General features: G+C 42.3%; 1 long non-coding RNA gene across 1 annotated transcript; it reads left to right on the forward strand.

Moving 5' to 3' along the window:
- The first annotated feature begins 154 nt into the window (after positions 1-154).
- LOC149919978 (uncharacterized) lies at positions 155-9,293 on the forward strand. Its single transcript, XR_016458784.1, has 3 exons — positions 155-219; positions 6,586-6,810; positions 9,029-9,293. It is a non-coding gene; the product is annotated as an uncharacterized LOC149919978 (long non-coding RNA).
- The last annotated feature ends 1,544 nt before the right edge of the window (positions 9,294-10,837 follow it).

Genomic DNA, 10,837 nt, shown 5'->3' on the forward strand with positions numbered 1-10,837 from the left:
ACCTCGAAGGGCTCTCAGCCGCTCCATCACACAGGATGTTTCCAGATAGACACAAAGCTTTCTCTGGGTTCACTTCCTGCACGTCCCACAAGCGGACTGAGCCACCGCTCCCACTGCTGCCACAGGGGTGAAAGTGACAACAACTGTGACATCACAGCAAGGAGTGTCACCTCACAGCCCCCTGGGCTGGGGACCAGTTTTGAAATTGAATATGTAGAGGTACAATCTAAAGTGTGATCTCTTTTTTAAACAAGAAAAAAATTAAAATAAGTTTTGTTACTTTTTATATTCTATGATGCAATTTCTGAGGACTGCTCTGAAAGTAATGCCCTCCAATGCATGGTGTTGGCCCATGATGTCCACGGTGGATGCTGGTGGTGTGGCAGTAGGAGCTGAACCTTCCCACCAGTATTCCATGGTGTGTTATTGCTGTGTGACAGATGGCAGCAGAGGGGCAGTCTGACACAATGGATCTGACATGGAAGTGCAGGTGAAGCAGAGGTGTGTCACTGAACTCCTCCACGTGGAAGAAACATCACCCACTGACATTCATCGATGCACAAGGAGCATTGAAAAAGACCAAGCAGTGGATGTGAGCACAGAGAGGTGGTGGGCAGTGGCAACAACAGCAGTAGGTCAGCTCCGCTGGTGCAGATGTTACAAGTGCAGCACGGCGTGCAAACTCTTGTTCATTGCTGGTGAAAAGGCATAGCTCATGGTGGTGACAGTTTTGTAGCTGAGAACGTGAAGAGGTTTCAAGAGAGATTACAGATTTATTGTGTGGAACTATGTTTTCCAATTGAGTTGAAGCGGGATTTCTCTCCAAAAGTCTGGCAGCCTGTATCTGGATGGCATAGATGCTGGCATTAAGGGGCTGCATGGCCCTGGGCAGTTGGGAACAAATCTGAGCCTTGCTGCCACTGGGCACATGCACTCACACAAACAGGTGTGCGCATGGACATGCATGCAGATGCACACACACACATATACACGCACGCACATAACAGACTGCACTGATCAAATGCAGAGACAACTGTGGTGACCAGCAGCTTATGTACATACAACTGCTCCCTTTTATCCATTTTTCCCTTTTTTTTTTTCACTTTTCTTTCCCAAACCATCTTGATCCATCTCCTCTCCAACCTCTGGCTCCTCCTTCGTGTCGTGTGCAATCTCAAGATGCTCTATTCTACACTTCAAGAAATGACTGGTGTGGTCAGGGGTGCCTTTATAGCATTTCCCCAGCCCCTTGCATTGTCTCACAGTTGTGGGGCTGGTCACCCAGCACAGTGAAGGGCCAGTTCCCCAGCCCATGGACCTCTGATATGGTAAGGAGACCCACAAGATCTGGTTGCACTTGAGTGCCATCTCACAGGGATCTCCTAGATGGAGTCCAGCAGGGGGCCACAAAGTTAACAAAGGGCTTAGAGCACCTCACATAAGAGGAAAGGCTAAGTAACCTGGGTCTGGTCAGCCTGGGGAACAGGCTGAGGGAGAATCTTATCAATGTTTATAAATATCTAAGGGGAGGTGAGAGGCAAATGAATAAGGCCATGCTCTTGGTGGTGTGTAGCAATAGGACACGGATTTAATGGCCTAAAACTTGTACATAGGAAGTTCCATACTAACATGCAGAAGAACTTCTTTACAGTAAGGGTGATGGAGCACTGGAACAGGTTGCCCAAAGAGGTTGTGGAATCCCTTTTTTGGAGATAATCAAGACCCATCTGGACGGCTACCTGTGCAACTGATTGTAGGGTTCCTGCTTTATTTTGATGATACTAAATTGTGGGGAATTGCTGATCCTGTCGAGGCTGGAAAGGCCTTGCAGAGACATCTAGACAAATTAAAGAGCTGAGCAATCACCAATCACCTGAAGTTTAAGAAGAAAAAGTGCTGAATTCTGAACATGGGAAGGAGCGACCCTGGCTATACATACAGAGTGGAGGATGAGACATTTACTGAATTTTCTGGAAAGGAGGGAAAGGTATGGATGTACAGAGTAGTGGCACTACGTGTTCATATAGGATATTGAGTTAGACAGAGAGGGCAGTGTTCATACTATTCTATGGTTCAAGTAGAAGAGTTAGTAGCTGTGTGGAGTGATCATTAAAGAAGCTGAGACTGAAGAGCCAGTGAGTAGCCTATAACTAGAGAGTGGTGTAACACCATCATTTTGGCCTCTGGCATATGCCATATTCGATTAGGAGAACTTAACTCCCTAAAAGACCAGCCCCTACATTTGAAAGATAATAATGGCCTATGGGCTTCATAGCAAATAAACTAAATTGGTCCATTCCAAACCTCTGAGTTAAAACAGTACGTGTTAGTGGGCACTGGCAAAATATCAGGGTTAGCTCAGGTTCAGGCAGTCTGGTGAGCAACAGGAGACCATACTTCTTAGGGTCTGAAACTGTGGTTTGGCTCACTGTCCAAACCCAAATCCATTCAATCAGATACCAGAAACCAGTTTACTGCCAGGATGGTCCAAGAGTGGGCATAGTATGAAGGAATCCATTGGATTTTTCGCATCCCATACCACTGTCAGGTGTTCTTAAATGTACTAATGGCCTCTTGAAATGAGCACTGGAACCCAAGAGTCAGGATGATCACAATCAGTGACTGATGCAGTAGCAAAGGTCAGGAGTCATTGGGGAATTAATGGGTCCCAACGACTCACTGCATTCTGCCCTAAAGCCCCATCCGTACTTCCTAGAAAAAGAGAACCTGAAGATCCTGTAAATTCGCTCCATTTTCCAGGTAACTTTCCAGCAGTAGGACAAGTACATCTGACAGTAAAGACTGCCTTCAACCCTCACACATGGGTGGCAGCTGATGCATATGGGAAAAACCATCACATCAATACCTGATGGACAGTACGAGTCGCATCAATACCTGATGGATAATTTCTTCCAGAACCAGCTCATCTGGGTCCTGGGGTCCCTAGACAGGCCTTGCACAGCCTCCACAACCTGAGGCAGCTTCTCACGGGCTCTGCAAGAGGTACACAGAAGCATGCATGAAGGCACAACCCAGGTAGGAAAAGGGATCCCTAGAAGCCCTGGCTGTGGTACTGACCTAGTCCCACCAGCTTATGAAGTGTGAACAGAAACAAGCAGAGCCATTTTACTGGGATATGATGAGGTAAAGACTAACAGTGGGTAATTACATTTTTAGATTGTCTCCTGGTATATGTCATGCTCAGAGGCTGAGATTGCTGTCATGCATCTACTTGGAAAAAAATGCAATGTAGCACTTAGCCAATGTGAGAATCTGTGCTGTGATTTGCTCTTTTTTTGTGTGTGCATTTGTTTTTCTTAGCCTTTCCCTGTTCCCACTACTCAAGCTGCCTGTGTTTCTTTTTACTGTCAGACCATGACAGACAGGTGCTATCTACAGCCCTGAATTACTAGACAGACATTTTGGAGGGCACGGGATACAGCAGGTATTTCCAGGTCCCCAATCCTGTCAATCCTGGAGATGCAGTAAGCCTTTGCTAATAGAAGATTAACCCCAAATGCAAAAACAGTATTCACTTTACCACACCTTTTTACATGTGCTTGTATCAGGTAATCCACCCCATATATATTTTGAGGACACCAAGTAGCCCTCAGTTTTTCCTAAGCTGGAGCAGGCAGGATCAGTTTGTTATACTGGGGCTGGGGCTTTACTGCAGACAGCTTGCTGGGAAATTTTACTCAAGTAAGAAAAGAAATTAACACAGATTCAGACCCACAAGAAGTAGTGTGCGAGATGTTGGGGAGCATTTATCCTGAAATGGTGCCCATCTGTCTCTGTATCTCCTCTGCTTTCTGCTGACATCTCAAATTGGGACCAAATACTGCTTACCCAAATTTGCTACCCTGTTCACTTAACATAGACAGCATAATATCACAACTTGTCAGCCTTTGTTGCCCTGGTTAGACTTCTAAAACTGTTATTTAACAGAGCAAGGTGATATGAATCATGAAGGATCAATCTGAATTATAACCTTTAGATAATTAATTATGCACACATTTCTTGTGAGATCCTTAAATCAGCAGGGCTTCTTAACCAGAGCCATAAGAATGTTGTCTGTGGACAACTGGAGACTTGACCCATAAATCAGCGAACAGGCCAGCAGGTGCTATTCATGCTTCATGTTTTTTCCCTGTGAGAATGAGACACTTAATTACCACCAAGGTCACAGAAAAGGGGAAAAGCTCTGTAACACCGAGTTGATTTTGACAGTAGCAGTTCCTGCAACAATTTTTGAAAGCAGAGAAATTCACAAGCAGAAGGTGAAACTGCAGATGGCAGCGCTGTTATGGTATCATCTTCATAATACAATGAGCTAAATGAGCGCTATCACCCTTTTCCCACAAAAAGTTGGAGCTGGTGATATTTTGAGGCCCCTTCTGACCTGGGCTGTTTTGTGATTCTTTGGCCTCGACTGCACCTACAGCCCTCCCCTACAACCTGTTCCTCTGCTGTGTGAGTGAGTGCTGGCATCCAGCACATCGCCTGACCTCACAGTGACAGCACAGATCAGGTGAAACAATGCAGTTTCTTCCCATTAATGCCACCTTGTCTCTCCTGTTCAGGTGTGGGGAGGCTGGTTTGGGCTTCTCTAAGGAGAGAGAGAGAAAGGAGAGCAGTGAGTGCCTCGGGGCCAGTTGTCCTACTGTGGGTGCAGCCCTCTCCTCACTGGCCTCCACCACCCTCCATGCAGATTTGTCCTTCTGCCCAGGTTTGGCAGATCCACCTCATGAAGAGGACCACAGGGAGACTGGGATTAGAAAAGCAACATGAAAAATGTGTCTAGTGCAGTTCTCTAAAGTCCATTAGCCTACCTTATGGTTTCAATCTTTTATTTTCTTGAAATGGCATGGATTTAGCAAGCATATTGCAATTTTAAATGGAAGTATAGGTTTATAAATCTATACTTATCCAGTCAAGGAAATGACCTGAGTCTGGAAAGTGCAAAGCTGCTGCCAGACTCCCCTGAGGCTAGTAGAGCTGAATAACAGGGCCTCTGAAAGCCGGGTGATGAATTTTAGAGATTTGCAAACTCTTGGCCTGGGTTTTGCTAATCAATAGTAGTCACTTAGATATAATGAGCTGTCAATTGCATCTAGTTTGAAAGATGGATGCTTATTTGATTCTGGTAAGAATATATTCAATGACTTGCCAAAATTTATTGGATTAAATCCAGCAAATCAGAAATAACTAATTAGTACTGTTAATAGGCATTTAAAATACAGTTCATTTTTGGGCACGGTTGGTTCTGCACTGTTTTCATCTTTCCAGAAATGTGGGCAATAGAGTTCATTAGGGTCAAGAAGTGCCTGGGTTCTGGTCTAACTTCTGTGTTGGGTGGCTGAGCAAAGCGGGTGAGAAGATGGCATCAGCTCCACCCTCCAGGAAAGGGAGACTTCTATGAAGAGTAAGAGACTCTACTGAAACACCTGGAGACAGCTGCATGCATACGGAATCTTCTGGTCTAATATTGGCAAGGGTTCAGCAGTTTCAGGTCCTCCTGGACTTTGCAGGATACAGCGTGTCCTTTTCTGTTTTATACAACAAAGAACACATTCGTGTTTCCACAAGTGATAATCATTATTTATATTAAAACAAATCAAAAACTGAAATAAAATCACAAAATCTGATGTTTGTTCAAATATGGTTTATTAAATATACTTTCACTGATGGCAAGGCCATTCCCCCAGACATTATTGCTGCACCATAAGTGTAAGGCCAGCCTTTCCTTGGAATTAGCTACAGTCCCACCTATGGCTTGGGAGCCTGCCACAGGCAGTTTCCTAAGGTCTCCTGGGTGCCAGCTTTTATTTGAATCAAGGTGCAAAAGAGCCTGTCAGCTGGCCTTGCTTCAGCTGTAGAGCCAGACAGGACCATGCTGCCATTTCCATTGCTTCCAGGTTTCTATACAGTGATTTGATCATGTTATCTTAGCTGAGCCTGCAATTCTGTTTTTCCTGCACTCTAGCACAGGAGATGTAAAGCGATGAGAGATTTATTTCTGGGCTTGGTGCACTGTGAACACGACACACTCATGAAACAAGTGCATTTTTGGCCAGAATCACTTCAGCAATCACTTCAGCAGTTCAGATTCATCTCCTGTTGTCAGTATCTGGAGTAAAGATGTTTGAAGCTTTGTGAGATACGAGCAAGTGACTCTGGCATTCAGAGCGTGATTGAAGAAGGCATAAAGTTGTCAAGTGTCTCCTTTACCTGTATGGCTGCTGCCAGCTGGATTCTTCCGGTCCAGAAGTGAGGGTCTGAAAGTTTATGTGCAGCACTACAAACTGATGGTGCTAAATCTGAGCTGTTCCAGCCAAAGTAGCTACTTTTTACTAGCAAAAACACATTTTTTCAAAAGTGTAGTTCTTCTTTTTACTACCTGTTCAGAAACCAAGTCAAACAAGCTGTGAAGTGACTTGCACTATGTAAAACAAAAACCTCTTTCCTCCTCAAGTACTAAGTTGATTAATGCAATAATGTAATTATTTCTAGGTATGTTTGAACAGTAAAAGCAGGTGGGCTTATTTGTTTGCTTAATTTCTACTGCTATGCTATTCTTTGCAGGGAGGATGCTGGAAATGAAGCAGGCAGCACTCCGTCTGGTAGGAAGCTGAGCGAACAGAAGTACTTGAAGTGTACAAAGCAGACTGCAATTTTTTGACGTGGCTTTTTGAACAAATCTTTGAAGAAAAAGCAACACAAAATGCAGTGTTACCACTAGAAATCAGATAGTATTCATCTTGCTCAACTTATCTGAACCGGAAGCCTGTGAGATGAGAACTTCTAGCTGTAAGTCCCTGAGGGTTTTGGAGCTGGTGCTGGCTGCAGGGCTCATTCTGGGGCAGAACTTAGACTTGATAACAGATTTTTTATCATTAAATAAATGTCTCCTAAAAATTTCCGCTTCAGGCATCAGTACCTACAACCAAACCACATATTACTGCATGATAACATTCAGAAATCACAAAGTCAGGCTTTTGGAATTCATTAAATTTTCTCAAAAATCACAGTGGGCACATTATCACATAGGTACATGTACATACTGCTTGCGCTCTGCCCAGGGAACACTTACATCACCTTCCTTGGCAATCATGCACACCAGGAACGTATTTGATTTTAATGAACTCAAGATTTGCCCATAGGCACTCATCCCCAGGGCTTTGAGAAAACAAACACTCAGCAGCAGGGCTCATTTGGCTGCACTGTCACAGCCTGGATCAGCAACTGCAATCTAACTTCCCAATACGTGCTTAATAGTGTTGGAGAGCCTTGCTGTTATGCCATGCATTGATCAAACAGGGCTCAAAGGCCTTCTACAAGTTTTAAAGCTTAGTCCTGATGGTAATAACGTCAGTGATGAAATTGCAATTGTATTTGGTGAGAGGAACAGCGGACACCTTGGGTTTTATCCTGAGAAGTTCCGAGCTGCTGAAGTCCCCAGCCAGACCAAGGAGAGCAGTTCAACACCATACAGAAGCACATCCCTGTTTAATAACAGTGTATTTACCAAGCAGTCCAATTAAACTTGACAGTCTGTTTACAGAGGCTTTCCACCCACTAACCACTGTAAGGGTATCAGCCAACAATCCCAACAAGCTGGAAGGCTGCAGCAAATTGAGCAAAAGATGCTGGCACAGATCTCTTCATCACTCATGAACACTTATGCAAATCCAATAAAGCTCATGGCACATTTCTATCTAGTGTTAAGAACACCAAAGCCCTTTAATGCTGATAATGTTTCTCAAATTTTATTGTGACATTCAAGAACCTGAAAATATTCTGCATCATCATCATCTCAAGGACATACACACTCAATACTCATTAAAGAAAGTGACAGGATGATAGGAGTTGGATAGCATAGGTCAGCTGCCAAATTCCCTGACCTCCCACCACTAAGGACAAGCAGGCAGTGCACTCAAGTGGGGCAGTGGGGTGGGAGAAGGGGTGCAGCACTGCCTCCTGTACCCAGACAGCTTTCCATATGCCTGCCACTTTTCGCTAGCATCATGTCTCTTGAATCACAACCAGACCAGACAAGATTTTCCATCTCTCTCCTTGGGAGTGTTCAGTGTAGCTCCTAAAGTGTATCTCCTCCCACCACATAGAGGCTGAGAGCAAATCTGAATTTTCCCAGTCAGAGTATTTTTTAATGCAAGTTTTATTCTCTGATTACCGTATATTGTTTTTTCTTAGTCACATCTTCCTATTCCTGCTATTCCTAAGAGAATCCCTTTCACTTTGTTAAATACATCTCTGACTAGATCTTTTTTCTTTGAAACACATTAAGGTCTATCTACATTAAAAAAAAAAAAAAAAAAAATCAGACATTATAGTAGTAAGCAAAAATAACAAAATAGCAACAAATTAAGGTATAAATGGTTAAAACACACTATTGGAAAGGTAAACACAGACAAGCACAGAAAGCAGCATAGTAACTACAGTGTAATAGCATATTTTAAGAGAAGAAACATGTAGTTACTAAATGAAAGTACTCTAATAATCATTCTCTTCTTTACTTTCTGTGTCACATATTTTCTAGCTCTGCACACTGCGTATTTCATTCTGCTGTTTTTGAATGAGTTGAGTGCCTTTTCAGAGGGCCCTCATTTTGAGAGGAAAGCACTTCTTTTTTAGTAAATTTGCATATTGCTTACTGGATGAAACACTTATCTAGCTGCTATTGCTCACGCTTTCTGATGTTACAAATAATTTACATGCGCACAATAAGCAGAAAGGATAAGAATTTAACCTTTTGATATTTTTTTTACTATGTCTTAGAGATGGATTTTTGAATGTAAACTTAAATTCAGCTCTCAGAAACTATAAAATTAACTCTTGTTGTAACTAAATTTATCATAAGTGTAGTTGTAAGTATGTTTTCCAATTCTAGACAATTTTCAGAAGTCTTTGGAAGTGTTTTAGACACCTGTAATCTTTCAGTAGAAACTAACAACTGCAGACAAAAGACTTCAGATGTTTCACCACACCTATCTCAATTGGCTTGTAGAAAACCTCCTGTTGTCAATGTTGTACCAGTACCGATTAATATGAGGCAATGATCCTGGAAGAAGCCTCCCAGATACCCTGCCTTTGGCCAGAGTGGATTTGAAGGGATCTTCATTTGGAAGTGCAGCTCAAAAAGACTTGGGACTGGCTTTCACTAACTGTGTGTTTGAAGATTTGTGTATTCAAAGTATCAAGTAAAGAAGCTGATGAACATTCTGGACAGCACTTGACTTTTTCCATAGTATTCTCCCCTCTGATTTATTTCTATTCTGTATTACATTAAAGATGTTTAGTATGATGTTCATTATAGTGTCTTTCATTGGAATATTCCTCTTGGGTATGGGAAGGTGATCCACATTAATATGTGGGTTTTTTTTTTTCCATTATGGGATACATTATTAAGTTCATTATTGTATTTTAATTGATGTTATTATAGCACACTGAGTAGTTTGGTATGGTCTACAGATAGATGATTAATAACGCTACTACTAAAATAGTAAAAGCTGCATTTCTATTCTGGTTGATACTGAAGCTTTCAAAATTGTTCTCATTCTGTCACATAGCTTGGGATCACAAATCTAGCATTATCCCACTGTCTTTTGTAGTACTTCTAACTTCTCTAATAATCTGCTATTTCAACAATGGCTTGATATATCACTAAGCTAGGGGCGACACAGAATAGATCACGTCTGGCTACAGACATTGGCTTTGTCAAACAAAGTCTTATCCTACTCAAAAAGACTGAATGAGTTATGCTTTGCTATTTAAAAGACTATTGACAGAAGGACTGTCAAGACATTTATAAAATTACTACCAACAAATTGAGGCTTACTTCAGTCTGTTGTTGCACTGCTTTTTCTCCCATCCAGTATTTGTTTCAGTTGCTTTTGTGACTCCTACAGCCACAGCAGAACTGTAAACATCTGCATCAAGGCCAAATCGTTTCCTACAATGTACTGTGTGAACTAACAGATTTGAATTTTCAGCCACAGTATTTCTGTTTCTACTTATTAATTATGAAAAAAAAAAATAAGCAGTTTTCTATCCTGTGTAAAGTTTCTGGGTAAGCAGAGTTAAATAATACCAAGAAAACGAAGGTGCCTTCCTTTTCTCTTTTGAAAGGTCATCAGTTAGGCCTGTATTCAGCACTTAGGTTTGAGGCTTGCTTTAAGCAGACCCAGACTGTGATTATGTCTATAAAATTCAACACCTAAAGGATTCTAAAGCATTGCAATTTGGTCAGGTGTACTTTTAAACCACTGCAGAAATCCCTAGGACAGTTTTGGCCCAGGATGATTTGTATTCTTCAGGATAGTCCCTGTTCTCAGGCAAGGAGTTAGCACAGCTCAAGGATCATCCCATGGCACTCACTCTTTGTGCGGGGCTGCACTGCTCAGTAGAATAAGAAAGACCAACAGTGCATTCAGGCCCTTCTGCACAAACTGTCCTCATTGCCAGAGTGTAGCCAGCTAGTCCTGCTGAAATGATGGCCACTTTAACAGGTCACTGACAAACACTCTTCTAACTCTTTTCCACAGAAGCACAAGTTGCAGAAATGAACGAGACATTATTTTCCAGTCAGGGTATGGAAAGAGCATTCCCATCAGCTTCAGTGAGAGATAAATCAGGTCTTTCAGGCAGAAAGCTACAGACAAGTGAAACAAACATGGAAAACACTATTTTTTTCTCCAAGTGTGTTACTCATGAAGCTCAAATGGCCCACATAAACTTCTGAAAGCTTGAGAGGGAGTTATCTCAACTGTACTATTTCACACACTACGAACTAGATCAGTACAGCCCATTCTTGAGA

Source organism: Phasianus colchicus, chromosome 1 (assembly GCF_987193195.1).
Source record: "Phasianus colchicus chromosome 1, bPhaCol1.hap1.1, whole genome shotgun sequence".
Lineage (NCBI taxonomy): Eukaryota > Metazoa > Chordata > Aves > Galliformes > Phasianidae > Phasianus > Phasianus colchicus.